At 40.3% G+C, this 17,501-nt stretch overlaps 1 protein-coding gene across 1 annotated transcript in view; it reads left to right on the top strand.

The window, feature by feature from the left end:
* The window catches only part of ASPH (aspartate beta-hydroxylase), a 221,347-nt gene that overhangs the window by 22,438 nt on the left and 181,408 nt on the right, over positions 1 to 17,501 (top strand). The window lies entirely within an intron of this gene.

The raw sequence follows: 17,501 nt of genomic DNA, 5'->3' as shown, positions 1-17,501 counted from the left end.
ACACTGCTGTAGTATTGTTACCTAATATAAAGTCCATACTCAAGTTCTCCTAATTTATTCCAATAATATCCTTTAAGCTGACCCTCCAGCCCACCTTTCAATTCTTGATGTCTATTTTACATAAAGATTTTTAAAATTATGTTTTCCCCCACAAAGTCTCACAGGTAAACTATATGCCTTCTCGCTAAAACGTGTTGTTTTTTGTGATTTTCTAAAGATTTTACTGGGTGTACAAGGTGAAGATTACAGTAAAGAAACCTTCTGGTTTCCTCAGTATTCTGGTAATTTAAATTTGTGAGTCATGAAAAGTTGGGAGGAAACATACAAATGCACAGGTAAACTTGTTTTTGAAAAAAAGCTAAGGGTTCAAGTGTTGGTGGGGCTGTTGGGTGGCAGAGGAATTAGGTTTATTCCATCCCCATGAATTTGAGGGGAAAATAACTGGCTTAGAAACATTTTGTGACTCATCATATCTAACAAAATATTCCTTAAAACTCTCAAAATTTCTCTTGCTTTTACTCTCTGTGATACCTGCCACTAAACGACATTTAGTCGACGTATCTCTGACCTGGCCTTTGACTTTCGGACCTTTCTTTCCTGGGCACAGTGTTTGAGCCAGTGACGGAGCTTCTGTCAGGGACAGTATGTCACAGATCCAGTAATTAAGTGTGAGCACTGGAATGGATGTCACATTTCAGAATGTGAAGCATGGAACCCTGTTAAAGTTTAAATGACATTTTCCAATTCGGTGATATATAAAGAATGAGTAAATAATACATGAGACAGCATCAAAATTAAAAGCTTTTACCCATCAAAAGATGCTTTAAGAAAATGAATAGGAAAGTTGTAATCTGGCAGAAAATTTTGTAACACATAGATCTATTAAAGGACAGGTGTTTAGGAAATATAAGGAACTCCTGCAATTCAGTTTAAGAGTGTTAGAAAAAATAGACAAGTGTGCAAAAGACTTGAACAGACAGTTCACAAAAGATGATAAATGGTCAGTAAGCACATGAAGAATGTGCTCAAACATTGGTCTCAGGAGAATGCAGATTAAACCACAGTGAGACACAACTGATAGTAGTCAGAATGGCCAGCGTTGAAAAGACTGACAATACCAAATGTTGGCAAGATCCTAGAAAAGACCCCTCATACGTTCTTAGTAGGTTTATAAAATGGTAGAACCACTTTGGCGAAAGGTCTGGCAATTGCTTATAATTCTGAATATACATGTGGCCCCTGATCCAGTAATTCCAAGTGATTTAGCGCAAGAGAAATGCAAGCATGTTATTTCCTATATGCGAGCAATAGTCTTGTATGAGAGTATTCCAAATAACTTTGCTTGTAATAGTCCAAATGGGGAATAGTCCAGGTTTCTACTAGTAGTAGAGTGGCTACATTCTAATATACTCTGGTATGTTTATACAGTGGAGTACTACTGAGCAACAGAAAAGAATGAACTGCTTCTACACAGAACGTGCTTGGCTCTCTGGAACGTAACGCCAAGGGAGGGAAGCCTTACACAAACAAGCACATATTGTGTGCACACATAGGCAAAACCAGGGGGAAAAAGAAGGAAGAACAAAGGGTCTGCCTCTGGGGTTGGGGTTGGGGTGGAAGGTGATTGGAAAGGGCCACGAGAGAACTTATGGGTGGTGTTAATCTTCAGTGTCTTGACAGGGTTTTGGGTTACACAGTGTGTATTTTTGTGAAAACTCAGAGTGTACACTAAAAATGAGAGCGTTTCATTTCATGTAAATTTTACATAAAAAATGGTAAAGAATGGGGCGCCTGGGTGGCTCATTCGGTTAAGCGTCTGACTTCGGCTCAGGTCACGATCTCATGGTTTGTGAGTTCGAGCTCCCGTCGGGCTCTGTGCTGACGGCTCGGAGCCTGGAGCCTGCTTGGGATTCTGTGTCTCCCGCTCTCCGCTCCTCCCCCACTCATGCTCATCTCTCTCTCTCTCTCTCAAAAATAAATAAAGCTTAAAATTTTTTTTTAAAATGGTAAAGAAATAAAACTGTAGGTTATGATAGAAGCTGAAGTACTTAGAGGAGGTGAACCAGTGTCTACAAGTTATCTTGAAATGTATTACCTATAAAATAGGTTAGTAGATGGATATAGAGGGATGAATTGACATGCCAGAAACATTATGATAAAGTGTTCATAGTAGAATCTAAGTGATAACACATGGGTATTCTTTGTGAAATTTGTTCAGCTTTGTTGTGTGTTTGAAAAGTTTCATAATAAAACCTTGGGAAAATACTCATATTGTTTTTTCGGTCATATGAAAAATGGTTAAATACTGGCAGTTTTTCGTGGGCTGTCCTAATACATGTGGCCACATTTTGTAGCTATTTTATTTAGCAGTCTTTGTCTGACAAGGCGTTGATACAAAGCCTCATTTTCTTCCAGTCATTGTGGTTAGCTGGACTGGATTAATGTGTGGTTGGCAAGGCTCTTGACCATCTTTGGGACAGATTCCCTAACGTACCAGTCACTCTCCATTTCTGGTCTGTTTGCTTTAAATCAGGTCTCCTCTTCAGTGTAGAATTTTTTCTTATCTCCTATTAGCAGCAAGACTGGAGGGCATGAAGGAGGGGAAGGGCTCTACCTCTACGTGGCCCTCTTTGGGGCAGTGCCTTCCTTGCCTCTTGTAGGCTGTCCTCAAAATACATTGTGATGCATAATTGCATCAACTATGCTTTTGGCCTATGATTTTCTAGTAAGTTAACTCTGAGACCCATATGCTTTTCCATTTACACGTGAATCCCCTGCACACTTTGTGCTAGTGCTTTTCTGTCCCCCTCCCATCTCTCCCCATTTGCCTCTGAGGACACTTTTTGTAAATGATGAATTCCATTGTCCTAGAAAGTGGGAACTGGTGAGGAAGGATAGCTATGGATCTTCTGCTGTCTAAAGGGGTTAAGGTCAAAGGCATTTGGGAACACAGCTGCAAATCAACTGTGGTCGTACCTGTTGGTTTTATGACCTAGTCTCGTTGCCTTAGAGTTAGATGAGTGGGGCTAGGCTTTTGTTTTACTGTTTTTTTGTTTTTTGGGGTTTTTTTTACAATTTTTTTTACTGTTACTGTTTTTAGTTTTGAAAAAAGAAACTTATTGTCTGTTTCATATTTCTCTTAACAACTTTTTACCACCTCAGAGTTTCTGAATGGACACCACAACTCAGTTTTCTTTAGATGCTCTGCCATTCCCAGTTCAGCAGGAGACTGATTTTGAACTCCATAATCACTAAATACCACTAATAACTGTTACCAACATTGATGATTGATTTGCCAGGGAGTGCTTTTTCCTCTGAGACTGTTTTCTCTTTATTGAGTGCTCTGTAGGGGGAACTAATTAAGCCTAAAACACTAACTTGTTAGGCCTGGCATGAGGAAATGAATTTTTGGAGTTAACTACCATTCATAGTATGGTTTTAGCATCTTACCAATGGCACTTCAGTCCCTTGCAGATTCATAGGTGGAGGTTGATGGACCTGTGTTCATCACTGCAGAAGAGAACAGCTGAATCCAGGACACAAATAGGGGGACGTTGGGACAGTGGTTCCTCAACCTGGGGTTCCAAAGAGCAGTGAAGGTTCCTAAAAATAAAGGGAGGCTGATATAGATAGTCACGGCTAATATTTCACTTCCCTTTACTATTTACACTGATGAAAATGGAGACGAGTTCTCAGTTTTGTCTTACTAAATTCTAATAGCCCTCGTCACTCCTTCAGCCCCCTGTGCCTTTTCTATACAGGGTCGGTCAGGAGAGCAGTGTCAGGCATCTGACTGTGGGGCCAGGTGCACGGGGGCTGCAGCATCCTTCCAGCGTGGGCCTACTTATGTTCAATATAGGTGGCAGTCACCAAAGATGGATCAGTGAGGAAATTATCTGACACAGAAGCAGTGAAAACTTGCTCGTAGACCAGCTTGGCTTCATAACCAGTGTTTGGGAAACACTGGGCTTCTTTCTTAATATTTCCCTTAACTATTTATAGGTCTTTTCCTAGTGTGAATTAATTTTAGGATAACTTGTGAAAATGGAAGAAACTTGAAGTGGTGTGACATTTGTTGGACTAGATTTTGTGCCCTTTTTTGTCAAGTATGAGCAGGAAGAAGTGTGATTACTCATATCATATCAAGAATTTGAGAACGAGTTTATGCATTTAACAAATGTTTGTTGAGTTCCTACTAGGTGCAAGGCAAATGTAGAGGAATGAACAAGGCAGATGAAACATGCATTCTGAAGGAAGAAGGAAGTTAAGAACTAAATTACCAATGAAATAATGCTGTGAAGAAGTACATACTACTGTGAGAGTGTATTAGAAAATGCTCTCACAGGAATAAATATACAGTGGGAAAAAGGCAGTCTCTTGAACAAATGGTTTTGGCAAAACTGGATAGGTACATGCAAAAGAATGAAACTCAACCACTTTCTTTCACCTTACATAAAAATAAATTCAAAATGTGAGACCTGAAACCATAAAAATCCTTGAAGAGAGAATAGTCAATAATTTGTCTGACATTGGCCACCATAGCAGTGTTTTTCTAGCTATGTCTCCCGAGGAAAGGGAAATCAAAGTAAAAATATACTGTTGGGACTACATCAAAATAAAAAATTTCTGCCCAGTGAAGGAAACAATCAACAAAACTAAAAGGCAACCTATTGAATGGGAGGAGATATCTGCAAATGACAAAGCTGATAAAGGGTTAGTACCTAAAATATATAAAGAACTGATACCACTCAACACCCAAAAAACAAATACTTCAGTTAAAAATGGGCAGAAGAGATGAACAGGCATTTCTCCAAAGAAGACAGACAGATGGTCAACAGACGCATGAAAAGGTGCTCAACATCACTCATCATGGAAATGTAAATCAAAACTTCAATGAAAGAGACACCTGTCAGATACATCTGTCAAATATACCTGTCAGAATGGCTAAAATAAAAACACAAGAAATAACAAATGTTGGGGAGGATGTAGAGAAAAAGGAGCCCTCTTGTTCTGTTGGTGGGAAGGCAAACTGGTGCAGCCACTCTGAAAACAGTATGGAGGTTCCTCAGAAAATTAATAATAGAACTACTCTATGATTCAGTAATCGTATTTACCCCAAAAATGCAAAAACACAAATTCAAAGGGATACGTGCACCCCTGTGTCTATTGCACCATTATTTACAACAGCCTAACTATGGATGCAGCTCAACTGTCCATTGATAGGTGAATGGATAAAGAAGTGGTATGTGTATATAGTGGAATATTCTTCCTCCATAACAAAGCATTAGATCTTGCCATTTGCAACAATATGGATGAAGCTAGAGAGTATAATGCTAAGCAAAATAAGTCAGAGAAAGATGAACATTTCACTCATGTGTGGAATTTAAGAAACAGAACAAATGAGCAAAGGGAAAAAGACAAACCAAGAAAAAGTCTTCGTTTAAAAAATGTATATTCATTTATTTTGAGACAGAGAGAGAGAACTTGCATGCACGGGGTGGGGAGGGGCGCAGAGAGAGAATCCCAGGCAGGCTCCGGGCTATCAGCACAGAGCCCAAAGTGGAGCTCGATATCATGAACTGTGAGATCATGATCTGAGCCAAAATCAAGAGTTGGACACTTAACCGACTCAGCCACCTAGCCACCCCCGAGAAACAGACTCTTAACTATAGAGAACAAACTGATGGTTACCAGAGGGGAGGCAGGTGGGGCAGTGAGTGAAATAGGGGATGGAGATTAAAGAGTACACTTCTCATGAGGAAAGAGAAAATAATAATCATAATAACAAAGAGAAACAGAAAGAAAAAGAAAATGCCGTCACAGTGTTCTGGGAAAGCCTCCTTGAAGAGGTGGGATTTAAGAAGAACAAGCAGTAGATAGCTGGGCTGGGGGCAACTATGTGGTGGTAACCCAGTGTTGACGTTCATTCAGGAAGAGGGCACGGCCTATGCAGGACCAGAGCAGGGTGAGTGTTTTGTATCTGGAACATACACAGCCATAGGAAGTGACACAAAATGAAAGCCAGAGTGGTTGGCTGGGGCCATGTCAAATAGAGTCTTATAGGCCACATCAAAGATTTTTATTTTATCTTAAGAACAGTGTGAACCCCTAAGAAAAATAGTTTTTTTTTAAAAAGGGTAATGATATAATCGGGTTGAAAAAATTATTGTGGCTGCTGTATAGAGCAGGAAAAGTATGTTAAAATATTATAGTAGCCTATGAGATGATGGTAACATGGATTTGGGTGATCTCAGTAGAGGGGCAGAACTATGGGTGGTTTGAGACACAATTTTCCACTTCTTTTATGTCATGGCACATATAAATGGTTTTTTAAAATATCATGCCAGGGTAAATAGGCAAGGATGACCCAGGGGCTGAGGGGAATTCACGTCTTGGCATAGGTGTAAGCCATTTGCAACAGCCTGCTAGAGAGACTCTGACTTGAGAGATGGGTATTTGGGAAAAGGAAGAGGATGAAGTCAAGGATGAATGCCAAGTTTTTGGTTTAAGCAGCTGGCTTGATGGAAGTGTTCCTGAGATTTGGACAGAGAGGAGAGGAGAAAGATCATGGATTCAGTTGTGTGTATGCAGAGTTTGGGTTTTCCATACGGATTCAAATGGATATTGAGTAGACAGATACGTTTGGACCTAAAAGGAGAGGAAAGTTTAAGCCTATGGATGCATTAGTCAACTAGGGAGACGGCATAGGAGCAAGGCATATGGAATTTCCACATTTGAAAGTCAACTAGAGGAGAATGAAGTAGCAAAGGAGATTGAGAAGTAGAAAGTTCAGAAAGGTAGAAGAAATATGAGATGAAGAATCAGAAAAAGTCAAGCAAGGAAAGAGAATGTTTTAGGAGGAAGAATTCCTTTGAGAGGGCAAGTTAGATGAGGACTGAAAATACTCCATTGGATTCAGCAACATGGAAGTCATTGGCGTCACATTAGAGTGACTGCCCTGTGCAGAAGCTACATCGCAGCCTACGTACAGGGGGTAAGGAGTGAGTGGGCCATCACAAAATGAAAGCAGTGAAATCATAGCTCTGTTGAGAATTTCATCTATGATGGGAAGGAGAAAGAGCAGGGGCTCACTCTGGGCTTGAGGGAAGATGTAGTAAAGGCAGAAAGGCTGACAGTACCAGAGAGTGAAAGGATAAGGAGGGTGAGGTAGCTGAGGAATTGGGAGGAAAACAGAATGGATGCTGGTGAATGTAGGTTTGTGATGGGTGGCAGTGCAGTCCTGACGGTTTCCTGCTGATGCTTCTGTCTTCTGTGCTATAAGAGGCTATGGCGTTTTCTGAGTATGAGAAAATAGGATTCTTGAGGGGCAGAGATGTTTGAAATAGTCCTTCTGGAGAACAGGAAAGGGAGTGTTCCAGAGATGTGTGCAGGATTGACAGGCAGCCCTGAGGGCCCGTTGGGATTCGCTCCACTGTGTCCTGTGCGTGATTTCTTTTGGTGTCCCTTGCTGCCCTTAACAGTCGTGGATAAGGGGAGTGATTGTGTTCATCCAGGGAGACCGTTATGGCGGATTGATGCAACGAATGGATTGAGGAACAAAGGCTTTAGTGAGTCAGGGAGTGACTTAACTGATGAACTGTGGACTCTCAACATGGAAAGATGTGAAGGCAGCAGGCGAGGAGGAGTTCAGAAGAAAGTAGAAGCAAGAGAACTATGGGATCCAAGAAGAAGTTGTTGAGTAAACGAGCTGGAAAAATAGGAGGGTGTGTGATCCGAGTGGATGTTTTTATTCTGTGCATCACATACTGGGGACAACCTAAACCTTCGCATTTAGAGGTGGTGCTCCCTAGCTCGGGAGGGTGTGTGCAAGTAGATTTCACTCAATGTCTGAGGAGTTCTGTCTGTAATACTGGCTATTTAATAATTAGATTTCAAAAAAGTTGCTCATGTTTGCTGTGGAGACTATATGTAGATGAGGGGTGTGTGTGTGTGTGTGTGTGTTTGAAGAAATAGATTTTTGGTATCTTTGGTATCTTTGGCTATCCTGCAGTTCGCATGATAGACTCAAGCCAACAGAGCTTTCTTAGCGAGGTTACAGAATCTGTCAAGATGGTTGTGCCAGGGAAGCTACAGAGATACCTCAACAAGGATGAAGATGCCATTAGACAGGTGAATTAGGGTGGGTTTATCACAAGAGCCCTGGTAGGGATATAATAATAAATGTTGCGGGGGGGTGCCTGGGTAGTTCAGTTGGTTAAGCATCCGACTCTTGGTTTCGGATCAGGTCCTGATCTCACAGTGGGTGAGTTTGAGCCGTGAATGGAGCTCTGCACTGACAGTGTGGAGCCTCCTTGGGATTTTCTCTCTCCCTTTCTCTCTGCCCCTTCTCCGCCTTAAATAAATAAATAAATAAATAAATAAATAAATAAATAAATAAGAATGAATGAACAAATGTTGGCTATAGGATGAGGGGGGAGCAAGGTCACTGGGGGTGAAGAAATGAAGGAAAGAGAACTGGTCACATTTGCCACACAGGTGGACATTGACATCACATGGTACTGGCTGCTTTCCAGGTGAGTACTGAGGGGAGAGAGCACCGCAGGTGGTCGATGGCAGTGAGGAGGCAGGTTGGAGGGCAGTATAACTGGACGGCATGGGCCTCAGAGGAAGAGGGTTTTGTTGTTACTTCTTTTTTAGGGGGTGAGGAAATGATGCTCTGCAAACTGGTAAGAGCAAGCCCTGCTTTCCTCCTCCCCCAGAGCCTGAGAATCAGAGCTGGCTAGCACGGGAAGCCATGCAGTGGTTCTCTTCATGTGTGGTCTCGGCACCAGCTGCCTCCAGTCACCCGGGTGGGAACCTATTAGAAATGCACGTTCTCGGACCCCAGAGGCTCAGAAACTCTGGGAGTGGGCCCAGCATTCTGTGTTTTGACAAGCCCTCCAGGTGACTGTGATGTGCTCCCGAGAGCCACTGCTGCGAATGAAAGCTGATTGGGTGAGGGGAGGGAAGTAGTCCTTGGGACCCGTGAACAGTCTCATGGATTTCCCCTGGCATGTTTTGGAAGCAGGTAGAGCCTGGCATCCGTGGACATGAGACTGGGCTTTTGTGGTCTCCAGTGGCATCAGGCTGATAATAATAGTCTCAGAGCACATGTTAGGAGTTTGATCGTTGTCTGGATGTAGGAATTTGCTGTTAGCCCCAGCAGCAATTGATTACGAGGAATAATTTATGACTTTAGTTTGACTTTAGTTGTCATTGCCAGGGTTTTAAAACCGTGATTTTCTATATGCACATGAATTTATTTTTAAACTTTTCGTAAATATTTCCTGTCATAAAAATAAGTTGTGCTTATTATAAGTGATAGTAACTTGGAATTCAGAATTTCTTTTTCCTTAAGGAAGAAGACAGGTTACATGTTACTTCACAGACTTAGCCTGTCCACCCTATCTCAAATAGCAGGTGTGCCGTTATTGTGCCACTAGGGAGGGAAGACCTTTTCTTAAAAACCTGTAAAACTTGTAAAAGGTGAAGGAGAAGATTGTGTCAATGTGTGTGATGAACATTTGTCGAGGGGGATGATTGGAGCTGTGTTGGAGAAGCCTCAGGGGTGAGGTACCCCCGAATTTAGTAGGCGTGGTTCTCATCTCAATTCGGCGTTGGCCACAGACCTGTAATTCAGAATGCGGCTGCCTTGGTGCAGGCCCATAAAGGGAGAGAAGGAACTCCGGCAGCTTGGGCAGCCGTGGTGGCAGGCTGGTGTCATGAAACAGAATTGGGATCGGAGGGCTGGGGGCTTGTGCATGTGTCCCAACTGATTCATTGGAAACGTGTCGTGTGGATGAATTCAACAAACACTTGCACGCCTGGTTTAATGCCAAGACGCATTCTAAAGGCAAGGAAATTGAGGCCCCAAGTTTGATGTCTTCCCCAAGTCAAAGTCAGTGAGGAAGCCAGGAATCGAATCCGGGTTTCTTAAGTCTGAAATGGGCTACCTACCATGTGAGTATAGTGGCTTGGCTTCCTGTGGCCCCAGGACAGGTCTCTTGTCACTCTTCCTCTCTCTGAAAACAACAAAAGAAAACCTCTGAAATATTTGTCAAATAAATTTCTATGGTGGCGGGTCTTCTTAATTCCCTGTCAACAACTGATTCACTGTCATGTAACATTTTAGCACTCACTCACTTTAGCAGGACGGATCTTTGAGGAAATGGCTCTTGGTCAGAGGACACCTGGGACGCTCAGCAGTTTTGTTCAGTTGCCCTGATGCCTTGTTCACTCATTTCAGCTCTTGGCCATCAAATATTGGTACCATAGGCGACTGACTCCTCTTCAGAACATTTAAATGTTTAATTTGCTTGTGAAGCATTCAGTTTGGCTGGAAAAAAAAAATTAAACCCTCATAAATAAAGGTTGCTGCCTTGCTCTCGATGCTATTTGTGCTAAATTAATTTAATGTACTAATCAGAGTTCTGATGAATTCTGTGAACTGCTAATTTTAAATCAGTGAATAAATGGTAGTAACTTTGGGCTGGTTTTACTTCCCAGAAGGGACTATGTGGAGTTGGGATTGGAAGGAAGTGGAAAAAGTCAGAAGACAGTTGCACACTCCCTTTCCAGTATTTTCTCTGAGGTCCTGTTTCCTGGATCACTGTTGCCACGCTTCAGGGTTCCTTCTTTCCTTGCCTGCTCCCTTCCAGCCTATTGGCCCTCCCTCTCCCCCATTCCTCCCCTGCCTATCTTCCCTCCATGCTTTCATTCCCAGCTCCTTCTCCCTTCTTCTCTGGGGAAATACGTTTGTTTGTTTTTTTGTTTGTTTGTTTGTTTGTTTACTTTTGCTGCACTAGGAGTTAGACTTGGAATGATCATACCTGTGAATCAGAATTCTAGAGCATTAATTAATTTCTTACCATTTAGTTTTCTCTTTCATTCAACAAACTAAGTAATGGTCTTTCCATGTAGGCATTTGATTAGACCCTGAAGGGCCAGATCAAGCTGGTTTCGGCATGGGGCCACATGTTCCAGCAAGGCCTGTTTCAGTTTTGAATGATTCGGTCCTTAGGCCAAAACCATTCGAGACTGACTCCAAGAAAACAGAACTGGCAACACACTCTGTTCCATTTCATTTTGTCCAGCATGCATAATTTTTTTAAGGTTTGGAGTTGGGAGACAGCACCAACTGAGAAAGGAATCCCGTAAGTGGGAGAAAGGCTGTCGCATTGTTAGGAGAGCATTTCAGCCTGAGTGATTAGCGGTATTTGGCCATGAGGAAGGGGCCTCTAAAAATAACTGCTGAGCAGAGTTTGCAGTCAGGTCCAATTTCAGTTCTAGAGGCCTTGCCCGTGGAACAGTTGGCCAGTCTGAAGCTCTGTAGGGAAGGGCACTTGGCGTGCGTGATACCTGCTGATAGCTCTGATTTTTGTCTTCCATATATACTCTTCATGGATTGAAGAAACCAAAATGGCTGAAGGTAAAGGTACATTTTTATTGTTTGGATTAAAAGTGGTTTGGGATCTAGCTGACAGCTTTTAGCTTTATTTTCAGTTGTGCACCTTTAAAATAGTTTTGACTGTTCGACTGCGTTTTCTACATCTTTTCTATTTAGAACTCCTGGAGACATCACCTTTTCATGGTAGTTTAATTTTTCCTGGAGTAATCTGTCCTTGATCTGAATATGTTTTGGTGTCTTAGAATACCTTTTAGTATATTAGATTATATATTTGTAAAAGCAGAAACCACATTTTAAAAACTTCAGAAAAATGTACAAGCAGTCTTCTTTGGTCTTATAATTACAGTAAATTTAAAGAATTGTGTGTAGATAGATTAAGATTTCATATGACATTATAGGAAATCTAAGGCATGTGTAAGTCTTGTATTAGTGAGCACACTTAGTTGGTGCAGGCAGAGCTTGACTCAGGCTTTACCATGTGTGGAAACTGACCTAATTTTTGTGAAGCGGGTGATAAATGCAAAGTAAAGATGCTAGTGTTTTATTTTGTATTTAAACTGAATCATTAACTTCAAGGGTTCTTAAATAATGTGTTGAATTTACATTTTTGTATATTTGTTTTTGCTTTAGTTTGTGAGTTAAGAATGTCTTTCCATTTAGTTGAAAGCAAGCTACATTAGCTCGTTATGTTTTTGTTTTTCAAATTGATTTGGACTTTTTATTTATATATGTTCATTTGTTACATTAGGTAACCCTAGCAGAGTGGTAAGAGCCACCGCAGTCCTGCTGTGGCACATACATTCACAAACAGAACCCTATCTCAAGACCCCAGATTTCTGTAACCTTCCCGTCCCAGTTCATTATGTCAAAAATTTATTTATGGAAAAAAAAAAAAGACGTATTAAGACTCCAAGACAGCTCCCAACTCTCAGCTGCCTAAGTGGCCACTGGAAGGAGTCTATTATTAGTATGGAGAATATGAATATCTTTACTTTGACCACTGTTTTAAATAAATGGTTAGAATGGGTCACCTGACTGTTCTGATGAAGTACCTCATCCAGCCATGAAGAAGAATATGAGATATGTATCTTTAGTTCTTTTAGAAGACATTTCTCCCTGTTTCTGTGGTGATTACATAATCTGCATAGTTAGGTAAAATCAGCTGGTACTTCTGACCCACATTTACCAGTTCTTGGCTTCCAAAAGGTGATGCTTTGTAACATAAAAAAAAAAAAATAATCAGTTTGATGAGTTGCTTGACAGCTTTTATGGTTTTTTTTTTTAAACTTTAAATGTGTGGGGCTTATGTATAAATTTATGAAATCATCAGCATAATGCTAAGCAAAACTTGGACATGGTTGATTTGTAATCCAGTTGTTGTAATCCAGTTAAGTGACTGACTGACCCCTGTTCAGGTGCTGGGCATGTCTTATTTTCTTTTTCCTCAAATGAACAATAAAATTTACCTATGGTCCCTAGCCCACGTTTTGTAGACACACATTTCATTGCTCGCTGTGGTAATTTTCTGTGTTTGGTAGTAAGAACAGTGTTCTGATTTGTAGGTCATTACTTTTGGTGGGTCAGTGTAGAAGAAAATGAATCCCACAGTTCTTGCCATATTCTTAACCTCCATTAACAAAATCTTGACTAATCCCTGGGACTACAGGTGGAATCATGAGTCAGAAAATGAAATGAACACTCTCAGATTTATTCTGATCTTAGAAAATAGGGTTGACTACTAGAAATAGCTTTGGGACAAAGTGCTGATTTCAGGTCTCTTTAAGGTGTTTCTCTTGAAGTGTTTATCTTACTGTGTTTATTTCAGTTCATTGGACAGAAACTAATCTGCCCTTTGGGACTAGGTACGCCATATTTTCAAAGTGACATATCAAGGGAGTATTATTTGGTGTCAGTTAAAACATTCTCCTAACGAAGATGTCCTGGGAAAGACTCCTTTTTATAATTTGCTGTTTGTTCCTTTATGGAATTAGTAAATATTAACCGTAATAAGATTAATAATACTAGAGTAACAATTTATTTGACATTATAAAGGATGGATAAAATATTGCTAATAATTTCATATTCTAGCTAAGTAACATTTACCCTTTTTTTGACGTTTATCTCTTTTAAAGTGATTAATCTGCTTGATAAACAGTATCTTAAATGAAAAATCTAAGATTTATTGTACATTTTTTGCATTCTTTTTTTTTCAACATTTATTTATTCTTGAGAGAGAGAGAGACAGAGTGTGAGCAGAGGGGCAGAGAGAGAGAAGCAGGCTTCAGGCTCTGAGCTGTCAGCATGGAGCCCGACATGGGGCTCCAACCCACAAACTGTGAGATCATGACCTGAGCCAAAGTCGGACGCTTAACTGACTGAGCCGCCCAGGCACCCCCATTTTTTGCATTCTTAAACAGTTCGAAATATTATTTTAATGACAGACTCAATTTGATGGTCATTATTCCCTTGTTCGTAAGATTGTTTTAAGGACAGTTCAAGGGGAATAGCCCCCTGCCATGTATTCTTTTCAAATTCTTTATCTTGCTGCTGGTTTTCATACCTCCTACAGGCCTGCCTCCCATCAGCACTGTTGGTTTCTAATTTCTTTGAGCACTTTGTTGCCTTGACTCAGGTGAGGTTGTCTGTAAAGTATATTCTTTAGTTTTTTGCAGTAAGTCAGGAAACGTGATCAAAGTTGTTAGCTTCATTTCTAAAACAAATGTAAATGGTCTGTAGATAAAGTATGTTCTTTACTGTGTTTGGCTCCCCCTCGCCCCCCATCCCTTAGCTCTGCTGTGGTGCACGCATTTATATGATTTTTTTAAAAACACTTTTTGCACTTTTACTTATATTTAGTGTTGCAGGTCAGTAACTTAGATGAGTATTTACTGAATTAACTTGGTTAAGTGATACTTTAGTTTTGAGAATCTTAGAAATTTTCCTTCATTTCTGCTTTAAGAAAGAGAAATGGACATAGAATTGATCTTTGAATTCAAGTAATTATTTTGTTTCGTTAACAATTTCATTACAAACTCATTTTAAATTATAAATCCGTATTTGGCAGTAAATGGGTATTTCAGAAGGCATTTTTCTTATTATAATTAGTATTCTATATAAATGAGAGTATATGTGCATACATTTGTATGAATATAGAAATAAAAGTTTTTTTTATACAGCATTAAAAATTTTTTTTTAATGTTTATTTACTTTTGAGAGAGAGAGGAAGAGAGAGAGAGACAGAGTATGAGTGGGTATAGGGCAGAGAAAGGGAGACACAGAATCTGAAGCAGGTTCCAGGTTCTGAGCTGCCAGCACAGAGCCCGACATGGGGCTCCAACTCATGAACCGTGAAATCATGACTTGAGCCAAAGCTGGACGCCCAACCAACTGAGCCATCCAGGTACCCCTACACAGCATTAAAAATGTCTTCATGGGGCTCTTGGGTGGCTCAGTTGGTTAAGCGTCTGACTTCTGCTCAGGTCATGATCTCATGGTTTGTGAGTTCAAACCCCACGTTGGGCTCTGTGCTGATGACAGCTTAGAGCCTGGAACCTGCTTCGGATTCTGTGTCTCCCTCTCTCTTCCCCTTTCCCGTTCATGGTCTGTCTGTCTGTCTGTCTGTCTCTCTCTCTCTCTCTCTTAAAAATAAACATTATTTTTTTTTTGAAAAGTCTTCATATGTATAGAAGTTTAATAAACACACAACAGTGCTGGTGTATCTATGGTACTCCTCTGTCCTCACTTTTTTCTCTTATTTTTTAAAATTTTAGTGATGCTCTATATTGTTCAGTAATATCAGAAATCATCATTTTCACCCACCAACATTTCTGAAGTTTTCACCCAGTCTCCCCCTCCCATGGCTGTGTTCAGGTAATGAAACAGGAAAGCCTGTTTTAAGTGCATTTAATATGTAGCATTATAATCTATGCCCGGAGAGAATTTGAAAAAGTATACATTATGTTTTTAGATAGCCAGCTTTTAGGAGACTTCTAATAATCATATAAGAAATAGTAGATGGTCATATGTTATTTGGTAAGTATTCTTTTGTAAATTCACCATATGATTATAAATCTGGTCCTAATGTTAAAGAACATAAGAAAAGAAAATTGACTTTTTTTTTTAAGAATGACATTTGTCTTATTTAGTCATAATTTTACATAATTAAATATGGATATCTAGAAAAGATATATGTATTTGAGTGTGTATACACACATACACTCTCACTTTCTCAGACTGATTTAGTTTTTGTGGCCCCTTTTGAAAAGTTGATCTAGTGGTTTATTTAAAAAAATTTATCCTTTTGGGGCGCCTGGGTGGCGCAGTCGGTTAAGCGTCCGACTTCAGCCAGGTCACGATCTCGCGGTCCGGGAGTTCGAGCCCCGCGTCAGGCTCTGGGCTGATGGCTCAGAGCCTGGAGCCTGTTTCCGATTCTGTGTCTCCCTCTCTCTCTGCCCCTCCCCCGTTCATGCTCTGTCTCTCTCTATCCCAAAAATAAATAAACGTTGAAAAAAAAATTTATCCTTTTAATAAGATTTTCATTTCATTTTTTTTCTTCAAGAAGATTTGGCAGTATATTCTTGATTTGAGCCATTGGAAAACTACTACCAGCATTCTTTAATGAGAGTTGGATTTAGGAATCAGAAAGCAGGTTCTGGATTAGAGCTAGTGCGGTTTTTTTTATTTTTTTTTTGAAATCCTGTAGTTTGGTTCACCCGTATGGATCAAGGAACTCAGGACTGTGGAAGTCAGATTTAATTCCTAGCTCTACCCAACTTGTCCTGGTGAATCATTTGAACTTTTTTCTATAAAACAGCATTGATTATTCCTGTCCTTACCCCCAGTGGTTCTTAACCAGGCATCACCCTTGTAGGGTCATTGGCGGTGCTTTTGTTTGTCATAATCACTGGGAGCTCCTTACCTTTGGGACCCAAGGAAACCAGGGATGCCAGCTGCCCAGCAGTGTGAGGCACAATTGCACAGGATAAAGAATTGTTCTTTACAGACATCCAGAAATGCCCTCTCGAGATACACTGACAAGACCTCTGTGAGAGTCACATGCAGTTGTGCGCGTGGAAGCCCTTTAAAATGTATGACCCGCGTTCCACAAAGAGAAGACAGTGTCCTGCTCTACTACCTGGTTGAACTTTTCCTTTTCTCAAGGGCATATGGGAATACGACCTATCCTTTTAATAGTATTTACTATGTTCCTTTGTAAGAGAAATTTGAATACCGTGGTCCTTTCTCTCAAGGACAGTGTTGTCCATTTTCTCTCAGTGTCACTTGACTGTCATGTTTTGTTTGTTTGTTTGTTTACTTTGGGCTGTAAGAATATTTCCAAAAGAGAAGGTGTATTTAACACACGAGATGTGATACATGACACTCAGCGGACAGAGTTGACAAAGCTGTTTCCTGCATTGAGACCGATTGGATTGTGCATGATGAGCCTTTTCCTGCTTCCTTAGACCCCAGTGGATCTTGTCACAGAGGGGGGACTAATTGTACTATTTTGCTTCCCTTCTTCCTTGCCTCTCTTTGCTCTAAATAGTCTTGTTCCTTCTTCTGTCCTTCTCTGGATAAGAATATGGAGCCATTGTGGGGGGAGATATTTTCTGTGACCATTAAGAGGCGTTTTAAGATTCTACAGACACTCAGTGGGTCAGAGAAAAGATTTGGCTACATTTCTATAGGATTTCATGAAATCGTTGATAGGCACTGAACTTTAGGGGAGGTTATATTTAGGTGCTTTGGGTAAAGAACTTAGAAGGAAGGTATACATATTATATGTATTGCATATAATATAATACACATGTTATATCAAATTTTATTTTTAAAAAATTGTTAGCCAACGAGTAGTTTATTTCTTTCATTACTTCTAAGTCAGAGTTTTACATATGTGGTATTGGGTCTAAACAGAATCTTTTCTGTTTCAAAATCTTCATTTTACATAACATGTTCTGAGAATTTGAGTGAAAACTGTTTTTGAAATGATTTACCAATGTAAACACTTTCAAATTACTGGAGAAATAATTCAGGAAAAAGAGGTGTTTAATAAAGTGTCATCTTGTATAATGACATTGTTCATCTGTTTTATTTT

This window comes from Lynx rufus, unplaced genomic scaffold, assembly GCF_022079265.1.
Source record: "Lynx rufus isolate CCGP_SWC_20201006 ecotype Redwood Valley unplaced genomic scaffold, mLynRuf1.p SCAF_12, whole genome shotgun sequence".
Lineage (NCBI taxonomy): Eukaryota > Metazoa > Chordata > Mammalia > Carnivora > Felidae > Lynx > Lynx rufus.
The sequence above is the reverse complement of the archived record's forward strand: the minus strand, read 5'-3'. Positions and strand labels throughout refer to the sequence as shown.